This window comes from Sebastes umbrosus, chromosome 21, assembly GCF_015220745.1.
Source record: "Sebastes umbrosus isolate fSebUmb1 chromosome 21, fSebUmb1.pri, whole genome shotgun sequence".
Taxonomy (NCBI): Eukaryota; Metazoa; Chordata; class Actinopteri; order Perciformes; family Sebastidae; genus Sebastes; species Sebastes umbrosus.
The window spans coordinates 6,102,164-6,111,332 of NC_051289.1; the positions used below are offsets into that span (position 1 = coordinate 6,102,164).

The 9,169-nt window shown below is 40.8% G+C and overlaps 1 long non-coding RNA gene across 1 annotated transcript; it reads left to right on the forward strand.

Moving 5' to 3' along the window:
• Positions 1-3,006: 3,006 nt before the first annotated feature.
• Positions 3,007-3,411, forward strand: LOC119480416. Its single transcript, XR_005204923.1, has 2 exons — positions 3,007-3,122; positions 3,306-3,411. It is a non-coding gene; the product is annotated as an uncharacterized LOC119480416 (long non-coding RNA).
• Positions 3,412-9,169: the final 5,758 nt, after the last annotated feature.

Sequence of the window (9,169 nt, forward strand, 5' to 3'; positions counted from 1 at the left end):
GAGCTGAAAGCAGAACATTTTCTTCCTAGCAACAGAGCGAGCAAAATTCTGATTGGTTTACAAAGTTCCTTATTATTTTGACCCTACACATTCCAATACAAACTGAATAGGCAGGTTTGAAGGGTTTATTTCCCCCCAAATATTTAGTTTAGACGCTGATTGGCAAATTATGATTAAAATATAATTATAACTGACGATTTTTAAAATATTATCATTATTCATATTATTATTATTAATATCTTAGGCCCTCTCTGGGGTCCTAAAGGGGCCTTAACTGTTCACTTAGTGATTTTATGTTGCATTCAATGGCCGTTGAACCTTTTAGCACTTCATGGATTTTGAGATTTAAATGATGATTTTGAATTGAATTTAGCCAGCCTGACGCAGGGCATTCTGAAACTTATTTCTGAAACCAAAAGTGAAGTTACATTTTTGTCTTTAGCGTAGACAGACTAAAAGGTTACTTCTAGATATATTTGGGGGTAGTTTTTGTCTTTATTAGATAGCTGAGAGAGAGAGAGGGAGGAGAATGACCGACTGAGCTGAATGCATGATACAGTACTTACATGGAACACTTATTTAGTTTTTTTAACCCATCTAGTATTTTTTCCACCAAACCTTAACCAATTAGTTTTAGTTGCCTAGCTTTGGGGGAACCAATGCACTGACAATCAGCTTCTTTTGCTGCTGACTTGTCGCTATATCTTTAACGAAATTTCCAAGAACTTGGGCCACCAAAGCCCGGTGTGTCTGCCCCCTGAGCCCACAGTGAACCTCGGAGAGCCCACCAGCTCCAACTGACTCAAATTGTTTGTTTTTGCAGCAACTTGGCTGCTGAATCGACTGCTGCTCGTGCCAGCAGTCAACACGGCGCTCCCGCTACAGGATGAAGGTCGAACTTTACAGTATCTGCATGTAGAAGGCCTTCTGCTACCACTTTCTCTTTTTTTTAACTTTTTGCCATGGCCCATTACTGTTATCCAATGTAATCAGTAGCTCAGCATTTGAAATGAAACTCTTTTGAAAAGTATATCTAGAGAGACAAACAATCCCCCGTTGGTTCACCTAAATCTGCACAAAAAAATGAAACTCTTGGCAGCCCTTGTCTTACATCTTACTTCTTACAAAAGCTCAGCCAGTCATTATGAGCTCCCATTTGTCAGTGTATCTTTTAATATAGCAGAAGTTCAGCTGCTCATTGAAGCGATTCATTTTTTGAAACCATTTTCCCTCTGGTACGCACAAAACCTTTAGGAAACAACTGTCCACAACCTAATCTACATTCACAATCAACCAGCTGCTTCTGTGGTACAGAGCACAGAGTTCAATCAGCGTTAGTATTTAACATCTGTGGAATAAAAGTTTTATTTTTTTACTTACATCTGGCTGAGGCTTCATAGACAAAAACTAGACTGAAAACTGAACAAAGAAATTCAAACTTCACGAATAACTACAGACCTTAAAGTTTCTTTTGAGCCAAAGATATTCAAGGGAGTTTTAAAACAACCCGAGGTTATTGAAATTGGAAATCTTTGAAAAGTTGCTGCTACAGTTCAGGTTTTGACCAGCGATGTACTACTCTTGTCAAGATTGATCTCTTGTTGAACGCAGTTGTTGAACTCTTGACTGCTTGTAATCACTAAGTTCTCATAGTTACACTTAAGCAAAGAGCAACTTGCAATTTTTAGGTTGTAGCAGGCTCAGTTTTAAAGCTGGAGTGAAGATACTGGCACCATATGAAACAAATGAGGTTAAATAACTGCCAAAGTTACACTACATTTTGTTGAGGAAAAACTGTCTGCGCCATTTTCAAAGGGGTCCCTTGACCTCTGACATCAAGATATGTGAATAAAAATGGGTTCTATTGGTACTCACGAGTCTCCCCTTTACAGACATGCCCACTTTATGATAATCACATGCAGTTTTGGGGCAAGTCATAGTCAAGTCAGCACACTGACACACTGACAGCTGTTGTTGCCTGTTGGGCTGCAGTTTGCATTGTTATGATTTGAGCATATTGCTTTATGCTAAATGCAGTACCTGTGAGGGTTTCTGGAAAATATTTGTCATTGTTTTGTGTTGTTAATTGATTTCCATTAATAAATATATACATACATTTGCATAAAGCAGAATATTTTCCCACTCCCATGTTGATAAGAGTATTAAATACTTGACAAATCTCCCTTTAATGTACATTTTGAAGAAATAAAAAATGTGCGATTAATCGTGATTAAATATTTTAATCGATTGGCAGCCCTAGCCAAAGTAGATGTTTGTCACCACTTCTTGTCCATCAAGAATAACAGAATTACAGTTATAAATGCAAAGAAAAAGAAGAAGAATATGTTTTTCTTTTCCTGTGACATTATAGGAGACAATATTGGAGTTGGAGGAAAAACATTTCAGACATTTAGCCTGACGTGGGCTTTGTCAAAGATTTGTATTGTTATAGACCGTACTGTTAGTGAGCTCTCCTTTACAGAGGACAAGCATCAGTGAAAATCCCAGAATAATATGCTCTACAAAGCACCAGAGACTGTTTAGAGAGCTCAAGGGATCCATATCCCCCCCACCCCCCACTGAGCCGTGCCTCGCTGCATACAAAACCTCATAAACATTTTTGGGCTGTTAGTCGTGTAAGGCTGCTGCGTTGATGGTCACAGCGCTCGAGTGTTTGGCGTGTGGTTGCTAAATAAACAGTCAGTCCTGTTTCATTATGAATGAAGGAGGAAAAATGGGTTAAAGGCACCAAAAAAAAAGGGAATGGCGCAAAAAAAATGACTTTGCATGCGGGAGCACTTACTGTATGATCCCAGCCTGATTTAGCCATCTGTTAAAATCATTGTCGCACTACGAGTCAACTCATGCTAAATAATTTAGGGCTCGCTGCCATGGACGGCATACCTTCTGCTGCCAGATTCATACATTATGAGACAGCTATGAAATATTTAGAGCCATGTCTTTGAGTATACAGTCATGCTGGTGCCAGATAATGTAGTGTTTAGCAGATTTGGTGTGAAAGTGGTTGTTTTTATTTCCAGTATGGGGCCCAAATGAGTGATTGCAGGGAGGCAGCAGGAACACAGTTATATCTACACGGATGCTTATGCGAACCAAATATGGTAAGATTGTCTTTAATGTCAGGTTCCAACCTGTGATTGCACATTAGCTTGAGAGACTGGTGCTCTCCAGCACTGTAATTACCGACAGTAAGTGTCTTCAGCCAAGAGAATGGCAGCTCTGCACAGGCGGGGGGTGGACTTAGTCTCAATTAGTCGTTTCTGTTTCATCCCCTCTCCCTCCAGAGACATCACGGAGATTGGCGTTTGTCCTGCGTACAGCTGGTGGGCCCGGCCTCTCCTTGACACGACAGGAAAAAATGTCACAGAATAAAACAGGAAACACTCTCTTAGAAGTGAAAGCGTTCGTTTTGAAGCCCGACACGGCACTACAGTTGAGTTTGTGATCTGCAAACAAATTGCGTGGTTTCTACTGATGAAGGGACTCAGCAGTAGCATCTGCTGCCGTCTGTGAACGCAGCCTCTGATAGAGGTTTGATAGCTGACAGCTTTTTCATAAGTCACTTATGACAATTTGTCTTTTTGTCTCTTCACTGTTTGTTTCTGCTGTTCTCATTAATGCTCAGTCTGGTGAAGGCCACATGCCAACGCTTAGATTCGTTGTCATTATCAAACAGGTGTTTTGCTCTAGAGAACTGGTTCCCAACCTGGGGGTCCCAACCCCAACTAGGGGTCGCTAAAGCTTCACGATGGGTCGCAAGGTCTTCTTGATTTTAGGGCCAGACACACCAAGCCGACATCAAAGAACTATAGACAGTGAAGGCCGACTGTTGCGTCGCCTCACGTTGCCTTTGTCATGGCCAACAAGTTGCATTTGAACACATCGCAAAGACTACAGCCGACGGCTACTTACCATGTACGTTCTGCGCCTGCATGAAATTAAATAATTCTCCACATCAGCAGGTCGCTGTAGACTGTATTCGTCATTCAAAAAGGGAAACTGGAAGGCCGAGGACGGCAGATATACAAGCCGTTGTTATGATATGTACATGAAACAAAGCAGCGTCTGCCGACCATTTTGGCACCACTCTAACTCACCATTTAGCTTCCTTCCAGACGGCCGTGTCGTTGTGAAAATATCCGTGTTTGGAATGATCAGATGGGATGAAGATGAAAAATAGGAAGAGCCTTCTTGAATTTACTCGTTTGCTTGCTTTCCTCACTTCCATTTCTCTTCTCGTGCACTGATTCGCTTAATCTTAACAGACAATCAGAGTGATTTCTTTCACCAATGGGCTCCGCCGTCGATTCAACATTCTGAATTGGCAAAAAAAAAACTCCAACACGGGCAGACTAGAGCCGACGGTTCGGGACACACACCAAAAACTAGGCCGACAGACGCTCACCGACAGCAGACTGTCGGCTTGGTGTGTCAGGACCTTAAGGAAAAAGCTTGGGAACAACTGCTCTAGGGTACATTTGAATGTTCTTTCCATGCGTCATAATAGGAAAACCAAACTATCTATCTAATAAATGGAAGATAAACTTTCACAGTGCTTGTCTGAGTATTGTAAACTTTAAAAAATGCTATCAAGAAAAGTGAGGAGGCAGCCTCACCTGACCTCTCCAGAACACCTTACAGTCATGTAGCCGTGTTAAAACAGACTGAACCACCAGCAGGTATTTGCTCCCTGTGCGTCCATTTCATCATGTTCCAACCCACCAGCAGCTATATACGGTTACAAACGCTCACAGGGCAAAAAGCAGAGCTGTCGTCCTGACAGGGCACCGGGGTGTCAAACAGGCAGGCAGCACTACAGGCAAGGTCTGCCACTGCTGTACGAGGATTTCGGTGACAGTCAGAACAGCACAAAGCTACAAATGTCTCAGCAGCCCTTCATGCAAAAATACCAGAGAGTGGAGAGGGAGCAGAAAACCTGCATTAGGGAAGAGTTTGACATGGAAATACATCTGTTTTGTCACCTATAATGGAGCTCAGTCCATTTTCAGGTAGGCCCTGCAGAGTTGAGGTGTTTTTACGTGCTGCAAGGGGGAAAAAAGACTGTCACTTTTCAAGAGAACATATGGCAGCTTTGGTCAGAAGCTGACCAGATGTCCTCTGTTTCTGGCGTTTCTATAAAAAATGCATAAAGATGCAAACAGTCCATTTTGTTTTCATGTAATATTAACTGGAACATTTTTCACAGCCCCGTTTGTATTTTTATTTTGAAGTTTTTTAAGCATATTGACTGCCAAAATGATTATCAAAGTCAAGGCTATACTTTGCTTCATTTGGCAATTTTGGCAGTAATTATGAATTTACAAGCATAAAAATGAAAAGTGTTTTTTTTAGGTTGTTTTTTTTTTTACTAGCGTTTAAATCTGCAAAATGTTGGACTAAAATCAACTCAATTTTCCTCTTCAGTGGAACCACAACAATCAGTGGATCGCTCACGGAGGAGAAGGAAATTTGCGATGTGCAAAATGGCGCCATCAGAATTCATTTTTTAGTCTATTGCCAAGTTTTTACATGCAAGGAATTTGCCTTGATATCTTGATGCATATCAACAAGCACACTAGTGTTGTCAAAAATATCTAAGATAAGATGCATATCAATATTTTCAATTCTCATTTTCCGCATCATCGATACTCAGGTAGCAGCTGCTTTCTGCTCTCTCCTCTCTCCGACAGCATACACAGCTATTTATCTTTTAATAAAAATATAACATTTTATGTCCTCAATGTTGTGTATATTTTTCCCTGTGGTATCGAAAATGGTATCAATATTTCTCAAGGTTTTGTATCAAAGAAATTCCAGTATTGTGTAAACACTAAAACATACTAAGAGAAAACAAGTACTACAAAAGTCAAGAATAGTTAACAGAAAAATTTACAATAAAAAATATAAAAACATATGTAAAATGTCTGTTATGTAAATGAAATAAGGTGTACAGTATTAAGTAGGAGTGTGCAACCTACAGAGATGATAGTCCAAGAAAAAACAAATGTGCGTTAATGTAACATGTTGAGTTAGATGTGGAGACTTGATGTTAATGTAATGTGTCCATGGGGGGGATGGGAGTCAGTGTCTGTGGGGGTCCCGGGTCTTGTTGATGCTGCAGACAGGGAGAAACTGATCTTGCGGCGTTTTGAAGGTTCTGGTCTTGATGGACTGCAGCCTCCTGCCTGGCCACTGGCCAAATGCTATATTGGAATTAAACCTCAAAGATGCACACAACAAGTTTGGCTGAGTAACACTGAATATAAACTATGTCACCAAGCTCCTGGCATCTATTTTACGGGGACATGTGACTGGAATTTGTGGCCGCTTCTGGTCTCACTGAGTGTTAGCTAAAACTGTTTCTTAATGAGGTTGTACAAAACAAACACAAAAATAGCTGTGTGCCGAGCGTTGGGTGTTTGATGATTACGATTTACAGTAAAAATCAAGCTTACCCTGGCTCAAAACTAATTTATTATTCAAAGTTTAACATTTGCCTCCCCTTCACTTCCATTCTATGCAAGTGAAGGCACAAAAAACACAACAAATTTGCATCTTTGCATTCGAAATGTGGTTCCACTTCGGTGAACTTTCAGTTGATTGATTCGCACGTCGATATATTTTTTCGAACTGTTGTTTTTGTCATTAAAACTGCATCAAAAAAGCAGCTTAGCATCCTTTTATTCAGAATGGGGTTGGTTTTTCTGAGCTTTCGCACCACGAATAAAGGCATCATCCAATCACGTTGAACGGGTTGTGTTGCACCTGTATTTATGAAACAACACGGAGGCTCCTTAGTCCGAACCAAGACGGCAAACTTTATTACTCCTTTGAACCTTGACAAAGGCAGCGCAGACCAAGGTCACTTGCAAAAACTCTTGCGAGATTTTAACTACCCTTTAACTAACCTTAACTATTCAAGGTTAATGTCTAACTTTAACCATCTCGTGCACGACCTGCAGACAAGATCCACTCCTTCCGTTCTTGCCTTTCAAAATAAAAGCCCTCGCAGGCAATATTTCACATTTTCGTGTCGTTTATTCATCCTTAACATGGCCTTAACATAGATAAAATCTTCAAATGTAGACTCTATTACTATCTATACTACAGATAGTAATAGATACTATACTATCTATCAGAGTTTATAACTTTTTTAGATTGTGACAGCCATATAAAAAGTGTTTCAGCAAGATATGAGTCACTCAAATCTCATTACCCACAACTTTATGTAGTTTATTACCTTCTTCATCCAAACGACGCGGTCACAAGTCGCCCTGGAGAAGCTGATTTATGCCGTAATAAACCCAAACACATTCTACCACTTTACTGACCTAAAACAGTTGTTTCTCAGTGTGTGCCTCCAAACTGTAAAGTGGTAGTCAGCCCATCCATTTACTCATTTTTAAATCATCGCTGCAGGTACATTCTGAATTCACCACCCACACTGTTTCCATGCATTGTGAGCGCTGACACCATCTGGCATTAAGTGAAGCACTCTGAGAAATATAGCTTCTGCGTGGATGTCTGACTGCCAAGGGCGACCTGGGGCAAGTGCTTTGTAGCCGAAGATATGTTTACAGTGTCTAATAGATCGGCACGGGGCCAAGAATCTGACCGTCCACCTGAGGCCACAGACGAGGGTCAAACAAGTCAGCGGAGTGAAATGTTGAGGTTTAATCACCGAGCAGTCAAGTGTTGAAGGCCACAAAAATTCAAGCCACGAGCAAATGCAGGTGGTGAAGCCATGTTGTGATTTTACTACAGTTCTCCTCTCTAATACAACTGCCAAGTCATTTTCTGATGATGGTTCACTTTAATGTCAAAACTCCCCGTCTGCAGGCTGGGAAAAAAATTTGCATGCTAGGTATCATCTATTCCCTCAAGTCCCAATCCCCATAAAACACGTTGCTTCCCCTCCCCTCCACCACACGCAGGTGACAAGCTAAAATGAGAGATAGCTCCATTTGCTTCATATAGCTAATTGGATTAGTGCTTAAGGCACTACAATAACGGCTGAATTTAGAGAGGCAGGCGGAGAGAATGAGGGAGTGGGGAGCTGAGTGGTAGAGCCAATTTTCCAGGGAAATGAGCTTTGCTCCAGGTGAAGAGAAAAACTCCTGCAGAGAAACAGAGAAGCTCTGTGTTGGAAGATTTTATGCTTCCAGACGCAGCAATGTGTCACAGAATTTAAATTCAGCGCATTAGACACACGGTTGTATATGACATGTTTAATACCATTACAGCGAATTAATTACATGTCAGAAGAGGAGATTGTGTCCTTTATATCGTGGTCATGGAGAACGCTGGATTCAGATGAGTCAATTTTAGACAACAGTGCAGTTATGATGCATCCTTATCGTCATATATCATAAACTAATATCATAAACTGTATATAAGAAGTGGACGTGGTCACCGTTGGTTTGTGGACTGCTGTTTTGAAGCCGTTTTGGCCGTCGCCATCTTGGTTTTTTGCAACCAGAAGTGACACAAGAGGGTGGAGCTACGTGCAACCAAACGGTGAATAAGACATTTTTAGCTTTTAACTTTCATGAACTAAAAACATAATGTGAAAGTTGTTAGACGAAAACACAGACAATTTCTAGACCGGACAACGCCGTGGTAACGACCTGTCAATCACAAGGTAGCCACGCCCTAAAGCATCCCCTGCTTTATGGTCTATTTGACTCTAAATGGGACCATAATTTACTAAATGAACATCATGCTGTTTTGAAGAAGACTTGAAACTAGAGATTGAGACCATAAACTCATGTTTACAATGTTTACTGAGGTAATAAATCAAGAGAGAAGTAGGCTCATTTTCTCATAGACTTCTATACAATCAGACTTCTTTTTGCAACCAGAGGAGTCGCCCCCTGCTGGCTATTAGAAAGAATGCAGGTTTAAACACCGCCTTCACTTTTCAGACCCGGAGGTCGCCCACTGATTAATATTCAAAGGTATATTTAAAGGGAACTTAAGGTACCCTGTGGAGTGTGTTTGTAAACAAACTCATTTTGGTGTGAAACATACAGTGTTTACCACCGAAACACATTGTGTTTATCTTTGATGTCTAACAAATACGTTGAATGTATTTCATCCTCCGTAAAACATCTGCAAAGCCAATTTTGAAAGTATTTTGAAACCTGCA